Source organism: Pinus tabuliformis, chromosome 1_1 (assembly GCF_031772625.1).
Source record: "Pinus tabuliformis cultivar Carrire ecotype Pingquan chromosome 1_1, CPIR1, whole genome shotgun sequence".
Classification (NCBI taxonomy): Eukaryota; Viridiplantae; Streptophyta; class Pinopsida; order Pinales; family Pinaceae; genus Pinus; species Pinus tabuliformis.
In genome coordinates this window covers 887,560,149-887,582,265 of record NC_142297.1, presented here as the reverse complement: position 1 = coordinate 887,582,265, position 22,117 = coordinate 887,560,149, and positions in this window count along the sequence as shown.

Here is a 22,117-nt window from a genome sequence, read left to right as displayed (position 1 = left end):
CTCAGAACTTGATTCAAAGGCATATATAGGAGTGTACATGGAAGGTACTCAAATCAGAAGTTGTGCTATCTAATGCATCACTATATATCATGGCAAGCAACTTTAATTTGATGCTGCATACTTCAAGGTTTCTTATGTATCCCAATTATATTAGCAGTTTGTTGGATATATAAGCTCGAAGACAAAGAAGGAAATCTTCCTATCAAGGATCTCAGTAGGAGAAAGCATCAAAGCATCTACTCCAACTACTGCCAACGTGATCAAGGTGAAGACTTCATCTTCACAATTAAGTAAGTACCTTTTCATTCTATAATCAAGTTTGGTTCTATGACTTCATGATTGCAAGAAGACCTATATGTTGGATGGGTCATCAACGTTCTTGCAAGGAATAAGAAGGATTTTCATATTCCTTATAGAGAAGAGAAGTCAGTGAACACATCAAGGTCTCCTTTGAATTCATGAGAAATCTTAAGGTTCTCTCCTTCCTATGAAGTAAGAAAGGAGACATAAGAGGGATACATGAAATGATAGAAGATATACTCTCTGAAGTGCAACAAAGAAAGTATCAAATAATGAAGAAATATCTTCATGAGATCTCAGTTTCAAGATTTAGGAAAAGTGATGAGAAAATAATCATCATTGATATTGATATTGATAAGCAAGGTAACAAATGTCCATGAACAAGAAGTTTACCTCAATCAACAGTTTGTGGTCTCTATTCCAGATAGAGAAAGAAAGTGCAAAGGAAAGGTTGACAAGATAGTACTATGGAAAGGTTACTCCTCATGAATGAGATGGTGCCCCTCTCAATAAGGGTCCTGTCATAAATCCTTGTAGATATAACCATGATAAGAAGATGCATCGTGGCATCATGGAAACAAGAGCTCATATGGGAATCATGATAGACATAGCTCTTGGGAATATCATTGGACATTAAAGGAAAAGAAGAAGTCATCTGATTCAAAGGAAACAATTGCCAGATGGGAACATACAAGATCTTGAAGATTCTCCTATAAAAACCTTAGCAGAGGATCTCCTAGTATGGGAAGGAAACAAGTGTTTCATTAGGAAATCCAACTTTTAGAATTCATGAAATGATGGTCCGATGACATAAGAAATGAAGCAGATCAATGGATTAAAGATCTTTTCAATTAATAAAGCTACTAAAAGTAGCCTGAAAGAAAAATGAGGTATGTATGCTTGTATTTTTATTTAATATTGTAATATGGTTGCAGGTAACATGGATCGAGCATGATAAAAAGGGAAAATATCTCCTCCTCTAAAAGGATGAAATAATACATAAGTCACACTAGATGAAATCAACATAATATGTTCTCATATGAAGTATGAGGTGGTTGACTACAATTTAATAAATTTGATTGAAAGCTCCTAAGAATGGAAGATGAGAGGATGGAAGAGATCGTGAAACATGTAACCATGATGAAGTAAATCAACATCCAAAGAATCAGGAATATTTGACCAGGAAATCTCTTGGAAAGATGTGAAGACTCTGATGGAAGTCTGAAAAGATGAAGAACCCTGACAACAGATATCATTGGGATATGTGTCAACATATATGCAGGGTGTTGATACCTACAAGAAGATGTCACTAGAAAATTCCATCACCAAAAAGGTAATATGTGATTTTTTTTGGTTTCTGACCTCTTGGAGAAAGTCTGGGTATGTTTGCAGGGCCAAGGTAAGGAGAGTTGTGAAGGATGTCACAACTATGTACCTTGTGAACTAGGGAAATCACCATTGAAGGAAAAATGAAGGTATATAGTCCTATGAAGGAAGCCCCAGATGTAAAGCCAAGGAGGATACTTTTTGGGAAAGAAGAAATGATATGATGGAGGAAAGTGATGGATGGTTGAACCCTACATGTAAAGAAATTGATGACATTGAAGTCTTGGCTCATCATTCAACTAGAAGACCCTATAAAGTACTGATAATAGAGTCCCTTGGTAAGAGGGAGCTCTGGGAGGTTCCTATGAGTAAAGGAACATGAGAAAGTTTATGAGTGAAGAGAAACTTGGAGCTCATCCCTGGTTAAGAGGGAGAGTTAGACACGGTATTCTTATCTTCAATTTAGAAGAAAGAATGGAGGATTGTGTAATCATCTGGCACTCAACACTCTTTGAGGATGTGGTAGGGAATCCAAGACAAGAGTAAGCAAGAGGACCGATATTCTTGAGGGCTGGGAATCCAAGATGAGTATATTCCTAGTAGGAAATACTCGGAGAACACCCAGGTGGGTATGACCCTAAGAGAGATAATGATGATGTGTCTACTAGTCATTAGTCTCGCCAACATTGTGTTCTCTGATCTAAATGAGTGATAGAGTTTTTAGTCAAGTCCTTGCTATATGAAACAATGTTGGTTGAAATGATGCTACAACAGATGGATTGCAAATCCAATTCTTCTTATAAGAAATTATTCAGATTGGTAATGACAAAGTACCATTATGAATACCTCCCTAGTTAAGAGGGAGTGTTGAAGAAAGTGTAACTAGGTTTTGTCTTCATAATAACATGATCTTTGTAAATGATGTAATAAAAGGAAATAAATTATTTTTTTATGCCTTGCTACATGGGTTTCATGAGCAAGAAGTGTCACTAGGTAAAAGACTTCTTCTTGATGTCTTTAGGATTTTATTTATATGTCAAAGAGTCATGTCATGTGTAAAGAAGCTCTTCATGAGCCTATGGAAATGTATACAAGTGTGTAGTAGCCCTCCAGGACCAAGAACAATCCTCCGAAAGCAAGCACAAGAAGTCTGCAAGTAAAACAATAAGGAGATCTTCACGTCAGCTCCAAAATGAATTAAACTACATAGTTAAATGTCATGTCGGATTGGATAAAAGACATGACGGTTCATGGATTCATGTCGGCTCAATATAGAAGCACAAACCACTATAAATACCCGTTTAGGGTCAGCGCAAATGAAACAAGGAGAAATCACAATTTCCTCTTTGAAATTTCACATGAAAGAAGGAGAAAATCTGCATTGCCTTAGGGAAATTGTTGTAGGATTTGTCTACACCTTGGATGGGTATAAGAGCAGACAGATTAGGTCTCGAATGAAGTAAAGATGGAGGCAAGTCCCTGCAACTCGCACTATAGGAGAATGTATCTTCGACCTGTCTCCTAAGCAGTCTAAACATATGTATCAAGGTGATCCTCCAACATCATACCAACTTGGGGTTCATTCCAGAACATAGTCATCTATGGATGGATCAGCCTCAGCATATATATATATATATATATATATATATATACACTATCTCAGTTATGAACATTATCTCAACATACATGTATTCTCGACATGATCATGTTGGAGAGAATTTCAGTGATAACTATGTCTACTGTAATGACCAAAATGATCAGTCTTAGAATCATGACAAGTGAAAGAGGATTACAGTCTCGGTGGCAAGTAACCATTACAGTTTCTGCATCAATGAAAGGATAAGGATCTAGAACATTGTAACAATCTCGATGGATGTATTTATATAAAAGGCTCACAGTCTCGGCATAAGTGATCCCTCAGTTATCATTACAGTCTCGACATATATATCATAAAATACTCTCTTGGCATATGATCTTAAGGTACAGTGATGATTCTAGTGCTTATGGAAGTATGATGAAACAATCATCAGGCTGATTTTCATAATGAAGCTCTCATTACATCAATGAAGGCATAGATTAAATATCACAGTGAATATATTAATATATCTCATTGATATGGTGAAGAAGTAGCAGTGAAGATCGCAGTGATGCAACAATGATAATTTCAATGGCACAACAGTCATGATGATCTCAGCAGTAAATAGAGAAGAGGATTGATGTCTTGGTCTTGGAGTGGTAGAAAGTGTCAAGGGTCATGGTATTGGTATTCGTCAATTAGAATCTCTATAAGAAGAATTTTGTGAAGGGTTTCCTCTCCAAGAGGGAGAGGTTTTGGCCTTGGCAGAAAGCCAAATATATTGCATTCTTATCTCTTTTATTTTTTATAGCAGTTTGATGAAGTAAACACACACACTAATAATGTAAATAAGATCAAGATAAGATAAACTGTAAAAATACTTCAAAAAATTTTATTATGCTAAGAAGAATCATCTTAATTCTGAATTCCTTAGATTCTTCGACAATGGTTGACTCTGGTTGAATGGTGGTATAACACTTCCTTCCATACTGTAGCAAAAATGACCCCATTTATGGCACTTTATGGATATCATCCATCGTCCATCACATCATATCTAAGAGAAAATTCTAAAATTCAAGTAGTGGAAGATCACATCGAGCATCAACAACAACTTCTCCAATTTTTAAAGGATAACCTCACTTTGGCACAGAATAAAATGAAACAACAGGCAGATCAACATCGTGGCAAAAGAATTTTTGATGTAGGTGATTGGGTATTTCTACGGCTACAACGATACAAACAAATTTCCTTCAAGCAAGCTAATAAGGATAATAAATTATCACCAAAGTATTATGGTGCGTACAAGGTGTTGCAAAAGATTGGTACTATGGCATACAAATTGGAGCTTCATGCAGCTTCCCGAGTGCATCCAATTTTCCATGTTTCATGCTTAAAGAAGGTTATAGATGACAAGCTCCTATTTCAAACAATTTCTCCAAAACTTGATGAGGAAGGAAAAATCATATTGGAACCTGAAGTAGTCATAAAAACAAGAACTCGATAACTACGAAATCAATCAATTTCAGAGTATCTCATCAAGTGGAAGAACTTATCTGTTGAAGATTCCACATGGGAGGATGAGAATTTTATAGAAAAGCATCCATAACTACTCAAGTATTAAGGACAACACTTTTCTGAAGGAGAGGGGCATGTTAGGTCCCTATAATACTAGTGTATTCCCTTATTATTATTGTCATTGTAGCCCCTTATTGTTATTGTTGTGCCCATGTTGTCCCCATATTGTTATTATTGTGCTCAATAGAATACCACTATTGTTATTATTGTGCCCTTACATTATTATTGTTATGTCAGCTCTAATTATATTGTGACCACTTAGACTCTTATATATAGAAAGGAGGTCTTGTCATTTGTATCATCCAAGAATTTTCATTTGTGAAATGTAAAGGAGGTTTCCCACCTCGAAGTGGCTGATTTTGAAGTCGTTGAGCTATATTTTATTCTATTTGTGAGCTGGTTGCATAACATAACCGAGCTTTCCCCTGCATAGGGTTTTTGCCCTGGCTATTTGCCTGCATATGGTGTCTGTGATATTTGTGCTATTATTTTGGTAATTTCCTAATGAACTAAAGATAAAAGAGGAACATAAGAAAACATAAAAATATCACAAGTAATTATCAACATAAAGAAAATCTTTTTTCCTTTTTGATTTTCCAAGAGTGACCCCCCCGCTGTGCCCAATGCAACATAAAACACATCAATCTAGTCGTGGGAAGAATATAACACACACCTAACAAAGGAAGCTAAGGAGGGTACAAAGGCACACATCGAAGGGACAAAGGAGTCAGGCTTCAAGCCTTCCAATTGTGTTCATGTGCTCATAGAACAAAGGAGGGAACATACTAAAGGGTCGAAGGGGTTAGCATTTGAGCCTTCATAGTGCACTTGTGTGCTAAAGAAGAACTAGGAGGGTACACTTCTTTGAGTCAAAGGAGTGCACTCAAATTAAGGCTTTAGGCTTTGTGATTGTTCCATGTGGGCTTTAAGAGAAGGATGAAGGAATCATGCTTCACAAGTGTGCCATGTGCCTTAAGGCTTCGTGCTTCATGAGTACGCCATGCGATCAAAGGCTTCAACCTTCAAGAGAGCACCATGCGCTCAAAGGGAAGGGTGAAGGCTTCGTGGTTCAGGAGTGTGCCATGTGCCTTAAGGCTTCGTGCTTCATGAGTGCGCTATGTGCTCAAAGGCTTCAAGCTTCATGACTGTGCCATGCATTCAATGCCTTTGTTCTTCAAGAGTGTGGCATGCACTCAATGGCTTCAGAATTCATGAGTGTGCCATGAACTTTTTTAAGAGAAAAAGGATCCCTTGTTGTTCCAAAGTACGATTTGTTGTTTCAAAGTGCACTTAATTGTTTCAAAATGTGGTCCAAGGATCCTTGTTGTTATGAAGTGTGCTTTTCACTAAGCATTCGAAGTGTGCTTCATTTTTTTGAAGTGCCCTTCACCTTGGAGGGGCATAGTTCTCTCCAACAGTGGCTACTTATTCATCTGGAACATGATTTTCACTAAGGGAGTCAAAACAAGGCTAGGTGAATTATCCTTAGGAACTACTGATGCACTGTGAGAGGGAGGAGAACTTAGAAATACTTAGTGCACAAGTATGGGAGGAAATGTATGTCAATGAGATTCATGAATAAGTTGTGCTCATCATTGAGTAAGAAGGTTAATGCCTTTAGAACTTGCATTGTGATAAAGGAAGAAGAAGAGCTCTCGAAATGGCTAAATATGGGACCAACAGAGTAGGAGAAAACATGCATCCCAACACGACTCAAATACATAATGAACATATAAATTCCATCAATACATGCCAATGGAATGCACAACAATCATGAAGAACAGTCACACCTTAAAGCAACAACAAAGTAACACCTATTTCTAAGTGTGACAGTTGAAATGACACATTTCAACACTTAGAACACAATCTACAATAGAAGTGACAACTGTGGCCAAAAGGTATGCAAATATGCAGGAATGTGTCTAGCACATATTCTAATTATATGTAAGACCATCTAATGCAAAAGAGTGTGCCAAAAGTAACTATGGTGATACACAAAGGTGTGACACATGCAATAGTGAAAACAAAAAAGCGGCACCTATGATAGGAGGAAAACATGAAGAAGACACGTGCAAAATGCCAATGACCTTAAAGTGACATATGCTAGAGCGAAGATAACATGAAAATGAAACTTATTAACAAGTCAAAATGATAGCAGTGAATGTGAAGGTGACACTTGTGAAAGCGAAAATGTGCAAAATACAACAGTTGAGAAAACTCACCAAAATAGAAGTACAAATGCAACAAAGTGTGGGGCGTTGTCAATAAAAGTGTGCACTAATTGTCGACATGAGTTGAACATCACACATGAATTGTCTTTATGGATGGTGTTATGCCTATCCAAGCTTACATAAAAAAAATTGTTCTCCTAAACTCATCGAAGACTAAGCATGTGTGTGTAAGTGACTTGACAGATTAAAACTAGGGAAAAGACTTAAATTCTTTACAAAGCATCAAAATGCCATGGAGTAACCATAAGAAAATAGATTGTAATATACTCAGTAGGCTCCAAAACTCAAGTGTGAGAAAAATTTTGGAGGGTGTTGATCGTAGCAACAACACTTGGCAACACAATAGTAGAAATCCAACTTCTTTGTTTAGGTTTAATTCTATACATGAAAGGTCCCAATATTTCAAGAAGTATTTATTCATCTTGCTGATTAATTTGGCTTCCCTACTTAACCCAATTAGAGATATAGTCCCCTCAATTCCCTTACTCGGTTAAAACACATCATATGCCATATTGCAATTGTGTCAATGTAGGAAAGGGTAATATGCACGACGAGTTTAAGATATTCAGAGTATGAGTTTCATCTCTAGTGTTCTCTGCTACTAGCATGCCTAGACAATACCCCGGTCAATTCACTATAGGAGCGTAAGTGTTACTTTGTTTCCGGTGAGCCTGGATTGTACCCTGACAAAGTCACTTACTTCACCTCCTTACGTAGGAAGCCTCTCTCTTCTTTCACCCTTTATTTATTTATTTAATAGGAATGTACTTTTGAATTTATTATTTTCAATGGGTGGAAGAGGGATCCCAACATATTGAGAGCAAAGGAGGCTTCCCCTTTAGTGAAGTATTTATAGACCTTTGGTATTGGTTTTCTTGCTAATTTATTTTCCCCTTATCCTTTCTCTACTTGAGTGGATTGACAAGAAAAACACTATTTACTTATAATATCGAGTTGAGGAATAAGGATCCTAGAATAAATAAGGGATTTACATTTCAACCAAAGGATTTCCATTCGAGTGGATCATGTTTTTCATTCAGACATCATTGACTTTAAAGACATTTAAATCCAAGATAGAGAAGAGGTGACAAATTAGCCAAGTGTTTTTCGTCATCCAAATTTCCCTTTCCAAGTTTTTCCACATTGTATTTTGAGCTAAAAGGAACATCTTGCATGAAAATTATTATTAAGTAAACATGAAAGAAAAGACAAAAAAAAACAAAACAAAAAAAAAGACAAGGCAAATGGAGATTGAACTAAAAATCATCATGTAAGACAAAGATACTAAAACAAACCAGATGTAAAGACCAACTGGAAATTAGGACAAAAGGTAGGTGCAATAAAAATGAAACTAAATGCAACCAAGCCTACTCCTAACATAAAAAGATAGAAGGTCAGGGATAAGTGTAATGATCTCTCCAATGAAGCCACCTCCATTGTTCTTGACCTACAAACACAAAGATAATAGGAATTACAACTGATATATCATAATGTGAAACAAATAATATAGAATCTTGAAAATCTTGCACAAAACATTAAAGGTCTTTCTTAAAGGAAGAAATATGTGTCATATCACCTGAATTTACCCAACTTTCCACATTACCTTTTCGATGAAAAACATAAGAAAAAAGACTTTGATGGCTCCTTATGAATATTCCTGCACTTGTATTGTCTTCCTTAGTAAACATTAAGAAAAATAAGAACTTGCTTTTAGAATACGGGCTTTCTAAGTAAGATGCTCCAATTGATGATAGATAGCATCATGAAATTCAAAACATTCCTCTTGATGATCATGAAATCCTTGAGGGAAATAATTTTCAATTAATGGTGTGGAATCAAGATGAGAACCTTGAGAGGGAAAATAAATCTAATCATATTCAAAAATATTGTCAAGATAGCGAGGGCCTGACATAACCATCAACAAAGGATGAAGTGCCTTAAATAATAAGGATCAATTGATTCAAAACAAGTATCATGAGATAAACTAGTGGGAACATGGTACATTGAACAACAATTGCCATGATCAAATAAATCGATTAAGTTGTAAGATTCTTGGTCAATGGAGGATGCAGATAAATCAGTTCAAACTCGATTCAACAAATAACACCAGAATTTATTAACACTTAAGAGGATATTTGGTGCCATGAAGAAAACAATTAGTATTGGAATATTCACAAGAAGGATTAGGAGTTGATTACTTTCAATAGAATGTGACAAGTATGAATCCTTCAACCAAATATAAATTTTAGAATTATTATCTTCACAAATTTTCTCATCCATGAAAGCTATACATTCCAAACCTGAGTTTGATATAAGATATTTGCATGAAGATAAATCAATTGAAATAAAACCTTCAATCTGATCAGAGACCAAATAGTGAAAGTTAGAAAAACTATGTCCGAAGTACCAAACTTCTTTCAAGAAGGGATTTACATCCAACGAAAACATGCAAAGGAAAGAATTTTGCGAGAATATCCAACTATGTTTTGGTTTGGGGGCCTTACCAAAGTCGCGAGAACCTGACATAACCATCAATGGAAGTTGAAGTTCCTCGACTTCCTGGAGATCCACGATACTTTCACGAATTGTATAATTTCATTTTGAGGATTGAATCAAATTATGCATGATGTGTGGAGAGCTAACATCAATAATTTCAATAAGAGCGTGCTATTATCCAAATGATAGTCATCTACATAACTTATTTTGTCAAAACCTATATCTTCAACGAATAGATTACCCAAGTCGTAAGGTTCTTGCACATCTAAATATTGATAGATTGATTGAATTTCATGAGTAACCTGAACATAACAATTTTCTTCATGCAAAATTGGAAATGACAGGGAATGGAAAGGACACTCAACTATTTATGTACCTTCCTATTCATCATGAATGATCTCACCACCATGTGTGAATTCAAAATCCAACTCATGAGATAAAGTATCTCCATCATAAGTTAATACCTTACAAAAGGTGGAGTACCAATGATAGTGAGGTGAAGAGGAAGTTTTAATAAGAACGTCTTCTTTAACCGAATTAGATTCAAGGTCTAAATATTTTGAAACAAATTTTTCTTGAGAAACTGAAAGATCAAAAGGTGCACTTGGGAAACGATCCTTACATACAATAACAAAGCTAGAATCAGGAGAATGGAGGTTGTCAAAGACTTTAGTCTGATTAAGAAAATTAACTGCATTTAATACATCACCGAGATTTCTAGATTCAAAATCAAGCAAGAATGGGAGATCATTATCTTGACATGGAGGATTCTGTAAAAGAGAAGAAGGATCAAAAGAATCCTCACCTTGCTTCTCCTTTACTTGTGAAATGTGACTACCCTTCTCTTGATCGATAGTTGGATTTGGAAGAGACTTATAAAGTGGATTAAGCGGAAGGGATCATGAGAAATATATGATAGAGGAGGACAAGAATAAAAGATAAATTCAAGACTAGAATTATGAATGTTAATACTATCTGGCGGAATGGACAGATTAATATTCACCATAGGCTTCATGAACCATTCTAAATGATCCTTAGATGGATGAAGATCATGGGAAACAAATGATGGTTGAGAAGATGGATTAGGAATTTGATTTGTATATTTTCCAACTTCAACATTATCACAAGGAGGAACCCATATTGGTATTGGAAAAGGAGGAGGAAAATGAACAAAAGGAACAATAGGATCCTCCTCTGAGATATGGGGTGTCTCACAATTTCTAAAAGTTGGGAGAATAAGAACACCTAGGGTTTAGATTCACACTGATTCGAAGAGATCTGAACCAAACGTTATAACATTTTCTTAAATAAATCCCAATCCATACCTTTTTCAGGAAACTCATGACTTAAGTGAAGGATTATGTTAGAAAAATACTTCATTGATTCATTAGGCTCCATTCTATGTCGATTAATTCTATTATAAACTTCTCGGTAATCATACCAATCAAAATATTGACGAAGCTCCTTAAGAAATTAACGAAAAGAATGAATGGAAGAATATGGTAAGGTATGACACCATTGATTAACATGACCTTCAAGAGTGATGATGACTATAATATGCATAACATCTTCATTATCAATTTCATGAGATTTACAAAGCCCAAGAAAATCATTTATGTGTTTGGACAAAAATGAACTGCCCTCACCATCAAACTTGAATTGAGAGAAGACATGATTTCTTTGTTGTTGAGATTGAAATTTTACCAGGAGAAAGGTTATAGAAACAATATGGGAATATGATTTTGGAAAGAGGAATTAAAGATAAGATATTCAACATAGACTCAAAGGGAACAACTTGTCATTTGGCCCTCCTTTTACCACTAGAATGTTGTCGGTGTTGCATACCACCAACATACAAGGGGTATCCCTGATGTGAAGTCCTAATTAGACCTTACTAAGGTTGGAGTAGGATCCCCATTTGGAGTATCAACCTAACCACCATAACACAAAGGTTCGCATTGGTTTCAACAGATAACATAATAGATTATATACATAAAACTTGAATATGTAAAAGGAGACCTTCACGAGGGAGGAGACAAAAGTGAGCTTCTAGAAGGAAGTAATAGTACTAACGTAAGAGAGACACATGAGAAAAATAAAGGTTTGTTAGTTATCTAGCGAAATAGTTCACGTAGACACAATTTTCATTAAACCACATACAACACACCTTCAACAAGATAAGTACCGAGGCCACCGAAATAGTTCAATTTCCTTAGTACATATTAACAAACATATATAGAAAAAATCTAAAGAATAGTCCTAAGAAATTCACAATACATGCATGAAAATGTGCTGGTTCATAGAGCTTGAATATTAGGTGAAAGATCCAAGTACACAGCTACAATGGTGAAGCACTTGTTCCAATAGTGGAATATTAAGTCACTTCTTACTTCTCTAAAGAATAGTTTTCTCTCCTATTCCAAGTAGAGAAGCCAAGACTTTCTCTCCAAATCTTAAGCCTCCCTAAGCCCTTTGCTTGAATTATGAATTTGCATTCATAATAAGGGGAATAACATTTCATATCCCAATGACTCTTGAATTACCATCATGACTCTTGGACTTATAATATGTCCTTTTGACTTCTAAACAACTCTTGAACTTCTAATGACTTTTGGACTTCTCCTAAAGACATTTTTTCCATATATGACTAAGTGACTTTTCATATTCCACATATGAATCTTGGAATTTCACACATTACATTTTGTACTTTTCTTGAGAAAACATCATTACATTCCACATGATCATGTGGCATGACAAAAGGAAACATATTGACCATTACGATGACACTAGTACAAATTACTAGTTGACAATGATGACATGGACTTCATGATGATGTGGCAATGCCAAGTTTTCTTCCTTGCTGCTTCATCTTGCATTCTTGATGATAGACATGATTTATGCTTCATCTTCATTACGGATCCACTTTTTTCTTCTCCTTCACCCTCCAAAGGGTCTTTGATCAATATCAAAATCTCCCAAGTCATCATGTAATGTCTTCTTTCTGTCTCTGTGCATGATCTGATTTATGTCTCCATGATAACTTTCTTTCGTTATTCTTCTCCACAGGTGTTTCTTTATAATTCCTTCTTGCTATATTCTTTAAGAATTAAATTTCCATTCTAGGAGGGTACTCTTGCTTATGAAAATCATCCATGACAAAGAAAAATCAGTTTTAAACATATATTCTACCATTACCTAGCTCATGGAATGATCAACTCATGATAGGGCTTTGAGAGGTTTAAAATAAGAAGGCTTGATTAGAATGGAAAAAGCAAACTCATCAAGGTTCACAAGGCATTTAAGGTGTGCTTGTGCACTAAATAAAGAGAGAGAGAACTCAAGGGTGCAGGGTGCAGGTCTGAAGCACAAAGGAGAATCATTCGTTGGTTCAAAATGTGCTCATGTGCTCAAGGAATATAAGGAGGATGCAAGGGCACACACCGAAGGGATGAATGGGTTAGGCTTCAAGCCTTCCAAGTGCACTCAAGCACTCAAAGAACAAAGGAGGGTACAAGGGCACATACTGAAGGGTTGAAGGGGTTAGGTTTTGATCCTTCGTAGTGCACTTTTGCGCTCAAGAGGAACTAGGAGGGTACAGTTCTACAAGTCGAAGGAGTGTACTCAAATGAAGGCTTCAGGCTTCATGATTGAGCCATGTGCTCTTTAAGAGAAGGATGAAGGCTTCATGCTTCAAGAGTACGCCACGCACCTTAGGGCTACATGCTTCGTGAGTGCGCCATGTGCTCAAAGGATTTAGGCTTCAAGAGTGTACCATGTGCTAAAAGGGAAGGATGAAGGCTTCATGCTTCAGGAGTGTGCCATGCCCCTTAAGGTTTCATGCTTCATGAGTGCACCATGTGCTCAAAGGCTTTAGGATTCGTGAGTGTGCCATGCACTCAAAGGCTTCATGATTCAAGAGTGTTCCATGCACTCAAAGGCTTTAGGCTTTATGAGTGCACCATGCAATTTTTTAAGAGACAAAGGATCCTTCATCATTCCAGAGTGCACTTCATTGTTTCGAAGTGTGGTTCACTATTTCTAAGAGCACTTTGTTATTTTGAAGTGCGCTCCAAGGATCCTTGTTGTTCTGAAGTGCAATTTTCATTGAGCATTCGAAGTGCATTTCATTGTTTTTAAGTGTGCTTCGTTGTTTCGAAGTTCACTTCAGCTTGAGGGGGCATAGTTCTCTCTAACAATGGATACTTTTTCATTCAAAATTCACTTTTCACTGAGGGAGGAAACCTTAGAAAAGACTTAGTGCAAAAGTAAGGGAGGAAATATATGGAAATTAGGCTTATGAATAAGTTAAAATCATCACCTAGTAAGGAGGTTAATTCCTTTAGAACTTGCATTGAGCTAAAGGACGAAGAAGAGCTCTCAAAATGGCTAAATGTGGGACTAGCAGAGTAGGAGAAAGACATGCATCCCAACAAGACTCAAACATGGAATGCACATATAAATGCCATCAATACAAGCTAATGGAATGCACAAGGCTCATGAAAAATAGTTACACCTTAAAATAAAACAAAGTGACACCTATTTTTAAGTGGGACAGTTGAAACAACACATTACAACACCGGTTGTAACCAACATGTACGGTAAGCTACAAGAACGTGTCTCGCACATATTCTAATGATATGTAACACCATATAATGTAGAAGAGTGTGCCAAAACTAATTTTGGTGATACACAAAGGTGTGACACATGCAGGAGTGAAAACACAAAAGCGACACTTGTGATAGGAAGAAAACATGAAGACGACACTCGTAAAATGTGAATGACCTTAAAAGAAACGTATGCCAGAGTGAAGATAACATGAAAGTGAAACTTATTAAAGTGAAATCAAGTCAAAACGAAAAACTTGAATTTGAAGGCGACACTTATGAAAGAAAAAATGCATAAAAGACGACAGTTGAGAAAACTCACCAAAATAGAAGTACAAATGGAACAAAGTGAGGCGGTCTGGCAATAAAAGTGCACATTGACCGTCGACATGAGTTGAACATAGCACAAGAACTGTATTGATGGATGGTGCTATGCTTGTCCAATCTTTCATAAAGGAAGTGTTCTCATGAACTCATCAAAGACTGAGCATGTACATGCAATTGAATTGATAGCTTAAAACTAGGAAAAAGACTTAAACATATTACAAAGCATCAAACAACCATGGAGTAACCATAAGACGACAGATTATAAGATCCTTAGTAGGCTCCAAAATTAAAGTGTGAGCAAAATTTTGGAGGGTGTTGATCAGAATGAAAACACTTCCTTCTTTGACTTGATCAACACTCTTTTCAATAACAAAGAATCCCCTTATTCAAGAACTTCTTTAGTTATAGTTGAGTTTAAATTCTCCTCCTCAACTTCTGCAACATGGGAACCTCTCTAATTTTCTAGTGTATTTTCTGTACATTCGTAAGACATATATCCTAATTTTCCAAATATATAATGTCTAGGATGATCGTCTCTACCTTGACCTCTGCTTTTGTATGGTAATATCCTTCCCCTTGAATGATCGTCTCTTGGTGAAATTCTGGTATAAATTCCACTCTCTTATCTTGGATATTGAAATAGCCATCTACTACTTGCTTCTCCTTTGCCTCTTATAGGACTTCATCCTCTACTTCTTTGACTCTTCTTCCTAGCAATATTCTCTTCTTCCTTTAGAGAATCTTGATAGGTATCATCAACTATCCTCAAGGATAAGAGGTTGATCTCATATTGAATCTCAAGTATCATACCATTAATGTATCTTACAACTTTCTCAACATCCTCCTCTACATGACCAACTCTAATATTCAATTTGTAAAACTACTTAGTGTATTCTATGATTGGCATAGACTTTTATCTAATATTTTTCAACTTTTTAAAAATATTTGTATGACAATATTTGGGTAGGAATTTACCTTTAAATTTTTCCACCATTTTGTCCTTTTCTTTGGTTTTGGACTTTTCTTTCCTCTTTCTTTCTACCTGTACTACATCCCACCACAACGTAGCATGGATTTTTAGTTTGGTCACTACATACTTTACTCTCTTATCTTCACCAACATCTTCATAATCAAAATACTTATTTAAAGCATTGATTCAATCCATTAGCTCATCAACATTCAAGTTACCTTCATACATCGGTACCTCCGTTTTTGGTCTAATACTCATCTTCAATGTCATTTTCAACATTTTCTCTTCTACTAATTCTTCCACTTCTTCCTCATAGAAAGATTCTTCATCTACTTCACTGACATCTCTTATGTCAGGTCCACTCCTCTGTGTAGTCTCCATAATTTCCATTCTTTACTGAAGGCATCTTACCTCCATTTGCAAAGGTATATTTTCTATAGGATATATTAAAAAAGTGTCTACATGAAATTATTTTATTATTTTATTAATTTTTTCTCAACTGGCTATTTTTGAGTTGAAATTTCCTCTAATGCACCTAAATCAAAGAATCAACATAATACAAAAAAGGAAACTAATGTGCTACCCAACACTACTAGACTATTCAATGATGGTGACTAATAACGAGAGGCACCTAACCTCCTCTGCAAGAATAGAATAAATTTTTTAGATGTCAACCATGGACCTGAAAATATGATGGATGGATCACATGAGGCTCGATATATCTCTGAGTGTAGGAAAGTTGAATCTCAACTGCAACCCCATGGGGGACATCATAGAACTACGAAAATCCTCCCCTCTCATGGATAGGCTAGCAATAAATTATATTTCCTCCTTAGTGTGCCTATAACACACCCCAAGCCCGAAACTGAAATATTTCTCCTAGGAAATCCATCGGCTCATCAGATGCAGAAATAAGACATAATGTGCCTTCAGGGATGTAACCTCCTCATATTACTTGAGGATGCCTACATTCCTCAAGAGTGCTCAGGTTGCTGTAGTAATAGGGAGAGGGTATAATCCATTTCCCTCTCTCTATCCTACCATGTTTAGACCATATTGTATGGGTCTGCCTACTGCTACTGCTCCTGCTGCTTCTCTCTCTACTAACATCTTTACTACATGATTGGAATATAAAATACATCAGCCTCATACATGAAATACATTTTTTTATATTAGATTAAACATGTATTTATAGATATGGAAACATAACTTTCAATTAATAATAAAAAGTTCACTAGTGCGCTTAAAACGAAGTCATGCATTGGTGCTGATGTGATTTAAACTATAACCACACTGATATAAGTGCACACATAAGTATGACAAATTGTTGTTGATTCACAAATTTAACTTTTGATAGAAATGCAACATACTTGTTTCCCAATGCGTTTTCATTTACAAAATGCATTGGAACAATGGTGGTGTGTTATGTTTACGCACTAAAATGTGGTGCATCTATAAATTTATAGGATACACCGCTATCGGTCTGAGTCGAACATATTGAGCGCATTGTGCGATGATTTTTTTTTCAAAAAATGTGGCAAATTTAACCTAATTTTCAATTCTAATATGCTAAAAAATTAAACTAGAAAGAATAATAGACATTACCTGGACATTTTCTCGTCGAGGAGGCATTGTAGACACATAATGGATAAAAAGAAATTTTAGCACGGTTTAAAAAAAATGGAAACTTAGATAGTGACCATAGTACGGAAGTATGGTAAGCAAGAGGAACACTGACATTGGGACACTTGCATGTGGCAAGAATGGCACTGGTGCTTTAGAGCTCTCCCGCACTGTGGATGGTAAAAATGAAAACTATGGCCATGAGGTTTTTTTTTTATTAAACCCTCATCTGGTGCGTTTTTATAAAAGCACCGGTGCGAGATATATCCAAAAGTGCCACATTTTTTTAATTAAAATTTATCATGGTGATTTTTTCGAGATGCCTTGGGGCTGTTCTATACAGGTATCGCAACAATGCTTTGTTTTTACTATAGCACCACTCTTTTTTAGAAATAAAAAACTGCCTAGTGGTGCCCTTTAGAAGATGTCTGAGGGAATTTTGATAAGTTTACTGCATCATAGTGTCATTGGAAAATAGCATCGCATTTTTTTAAAATTTAAAACTACAACGATGCTCCTTAGTGGTATGCATCGAGACATTTGACTATATGAAGGACACTGGTGCTATTGATGATTCAAGCACCGTGCGTTGTGGTATTTAGCGCACCACATTTTTTTTATTTTATAAAAATAAATTTTCCATGGTGCACCATGTTATATGCAACACCAATGCTTGTATGGATAGAAAAGCACTAGTGCGTATGTAGATTTTAGATGCACCATCTAGAAAACATCTGCTAAAAATCCACTTGCCCACCTCCACTAGTGACCTCCGCTACAAATGGATTTTTGGGCTATTTTTATAGGGGCTTCCTCAAAAATCTCCTTTAAAATGTCTTTTCAATATAGTGGGTACTTCGAACATATTTGGCATGGATTAAGCAAATTCTAGCTGGTGAATCCAAGGGAGCCACTTTGTGTGAGCAATTACTAGTGTACAAGGCAAGGAACCAATCCCCATTTGTACTCCCTTCATAAACGCCCATCATACACTAGAACCCTATCTCAGTGCCACTTGTAACTTTTTCTTGGAACTTAAAAGCATGCATCATGTATGGGATGGATTAATAATCAATTTAGGAATGGAATTTGATGGAAAAATTGTCTATCACAAGGTGATTTTCCCGTGAATTACAATTAAAAAGTTTGCAAAAATGTCAAAATCCTTTGTTGAAATTGTAAAGACTAGTCGATAAGTGTGAAAACCGTCAAATTTGATAGGTGGGTCTATTTTGAAATTCCAACCCTAAATCCACCTCACTGATTTCTATTATGTAATAAAAGAACTCTGACATCATGAAAACATGTGGAGAAATGTGCCACCCTTGTGTAGATGCTAGTGAAGAGTATAGACATTTTCACAAAAAGATCCTGAAAGAACCCTATGACATATGGAGAGCCATAGGTTGACACCTCAGAATCAAAGATCCCAGTATTCACGATCCATATTATTATTTAATCTCTATAATATATATAAAATAAAACAATTTTAATATATTACACCAAAAATACGCATATCCATTTTGGAATATGGCTTCTAAAAATTTAATTTAATAATAAATAATTAATAGGTGGATTGTAGGGATTTAACCCACAAAATATTTTTTAGTAGTAATTAAGGATAGAGGGTAGAGATTTATTTGTAAGGTAGTCATGTCCCTTTTTGCTTCTCAATTTATTTAAAAAAATGTCATGTCCAGATTCAATTTCTAGTAGGTTTTCATTTGTGGCATTGAATTCTTAGTGCTAGTGCATTGGTCATGAAACCATTTAATATGTTCTCTCGAGTAAAATCACACAACTTAGGAAACAAATTGTTCACCAAACCAATTTATGTCATTGAACTCTCAGTGCTTATGCATGGGTCATGAAACCATTTAATATGGTCTAACCGAGAGACTTAAACTCTTTTACAATAGGTTTATTTATGGCATTGAACTCTTAGTGCTTATGCACGGGTCAAGAAAGCATTTAATACACTTTCTATGAAGAGACTTGAACCCGGTAAAAAAATTGTTCACCAAACCACTCGAGCTAATGTCCTTTTACTTTTAAAAGGAGCACATGGAGGAGGGTTATTCACTTATGTGTGCATGGGTCAAGAAGCCATTTAATATAGTCTCTTTGGATGCAACCACATGTTTGAGAAAGTTTTTATTTATGGAATTGAACTCTTTTCCAATAGGTTTATTTATGGCATTGAACTCTTAGTGCTTGTGCACGGGTCACCAAACTATTTCATCTGATCTCTCTAGATGCAACCACATGTTCGTCCAATACCTCAAGGTGACCCCATGGATCCAAGAATCCCCTCTGGGAATTGAACCTTGCCCAATGGTTAATAACTCCTAGCATTCCACAATTAGATCCAACACCTTTTAGGTAATTCTTTTAATAAATAATAATAATAATTTTATTTTTTATTTATTTTTTCCTGGCTCTCCAGCCTAGTATTGAAGAAATGTTGTAATGTCTTGTCTTATTATGTTATGTAAACATTTTGAGTCGGTTAAATTACATAAAATGAAAAAATAGAGAAAAGTAAAATAAAATTAATAATTATAATTATAGTTAATTATATTTAATAATTAAACCAGACTAGACCCATCTCAACTTTGGATCTACCAAGGCTTAAGAGAGATCAAATCTTTTGAGGTGCAAAACCTCTTTTAGAATGAAAAGAGATTTTATCCCTCTAGTCCTTTAGATCTAAGGTTAAGATGGATCTAAATTAATTTTAATCTTAATAATATGAGATATATTATGAGATAAAAATATTAATATCTACTATGGATTAATGTCTATTAATATTTAGTAGCTATTTAATTTATATAATAATATTAATATAAATATATGTAAAAATATAATTTATTATTATTATTTTACTTATTTAAATATATATATTTAAAAATGAGATTGTTTATAAAATTTTATGGTTAAAATTTGAAAAAAGTAAATTTGGAAAGTGATCCACAGTTTTCATTCCATTGAAATAAATATTTGGAATCACGAAATGTTGACTCCAATACAATATTTTGTTGGAGTCAACATCTTTCACCATTAATAATTTAAGACATTCACTCCAATACCATGAATATGGTACATAATTCTCTAATTTTGAAAAATAATTCTACTCTAATATAATAAAATAATGAACATTGTAAATCATTTTTCAATTTTACCTTTTCCCTATTGGAATTGTTATCCTATTTTATTAGATCAAAGGTTTAGTCACCTTTTCTACGACTTCCTTCTAACTTGATCGATTACTGAGATGATCAAACCTTCTTCGTTATAGCTTAATTAATTTGGTACGATAATCAAACGAATAGATGTCATTGGGAAAGCGTTCAACAAATGATGTCCGCGAAAAAATGTCAAACCTCCCCATGATAAACAATATTTTTATTTATTTATTTTTCTCCCTAAGCCCCTGATCTTCTAAGGAATTGGGCTCCTCCTATTGTCCTTATATATTTAAATAATTCTGAGCATTTAGAAGTACAGACAATCTTTCTTAATAATATTTTTTATTATCGATAAACATTATTTATTCAGTGTTGTTTTTGTATATTCAAATAACTGACTGTCATCATGTAAATATATCATATTAAAAAAGAGTAATAAAGTAAACCATCTAAAATTATTAATTTATAATTTTTTAAAATCATATAATTATCCAACTTTAAATATTTTAATTTAATATTTAATTAATTCTTTCATAATTTACAAATTTTTAATTAATTATTAATTTGAGTTTTAAATAATAATCATATAATTATCCAACTTTAAATATTTTAATTTAATATTTAATTAATTCTTTCATAATTTACAAATTTTTAATTAATTATTAATTTGAGTTTTAAATAATTATTAATTCATTATTTTAAAAGGGAAAAAAAAAATCATCATGTACAATGGATGCTTAGGCTTAACAAGATAACCCAGAAATGGGGTGTTTAGGCTTAACAGATAACCAAGAAATAGCAGAGGTTTGCCGATATGAAATTAGTATAGTTTTAGTTGACAAAATTTTGAAGGATGAAACTAAGTATTTAAAAGAAAGGAAAAAAAAAAGTGATTATTATCACACTTAATTTTATATGGTAAGTTTTAAAAAAAAAAAAATGAGTTGGGTGTTGTGAAATGTAGTTTTGGAATGCTTTAGTATATGCAAAATGTAATTTTTGTTATTTCTTTTGGACAAATAAAATTATAGGTTTCTTTTTTTTGGAAAAGGAGGGGAAAAACCAAAGATCAAAATTGAAGGGAATGGTTACATTTCAATTTAAAGGGTTAATTTTATTTTAACTTTTCAATATTGGCAAGTTAAAATAAGTTATTCTTTTCTTGTGAGTCAAGTTAAAATTTGGTATATATCTCACCAGTCAAATTTTTATAGTGTTAAGTTGTGCAAAACTTAAATAAAGATATCTAACAACCAAAACTTTAGGTACACAAGAAAAAATATACATAGATAGTATTGGTTTACAAATATTACAATGTAAAAATGATATGGATGAAATTTAATAGGACTATTTACTTACACTCTATATATGAATCATAGTGGGGAATTAAACTCAACCATTTACTTATAATTGATATAAGAATCATATGCAGAAAATAACGTGGACACCATTCTTTAAATCCAATGAATATGTTTTTCTTTTTTAGAGAGTAACTAGTCCAATTATTAAAATAATTACAATGATTTTTATAAAAGAAATCAAAAAACAATATCATTTTATGAATATCATTGAAATCTCTAATAAAAAGAAACAACAAGAATTATTTAAAATCTCCAATAAAACAATTCTCACATATATATATATATAGAACTACAAAGAATTTTTTTCCAATAAACTTAAAGCCCTAATGATTAGTGCATATGTGCATTATGATGTATGACACCACTATAAAAGAACACATAAAAGATATTATTTTTTGTTAACAAAAATTAATGAGTACACACGCTATTTAGCATTGAATTTCTGGTAGTAAGAGATCATACTTGCACTGAATCAATTTTTATTCATAGTATTTATTTTCTTGTCTTCATATTAACTAGGCATAAAGATGACATGAAAGT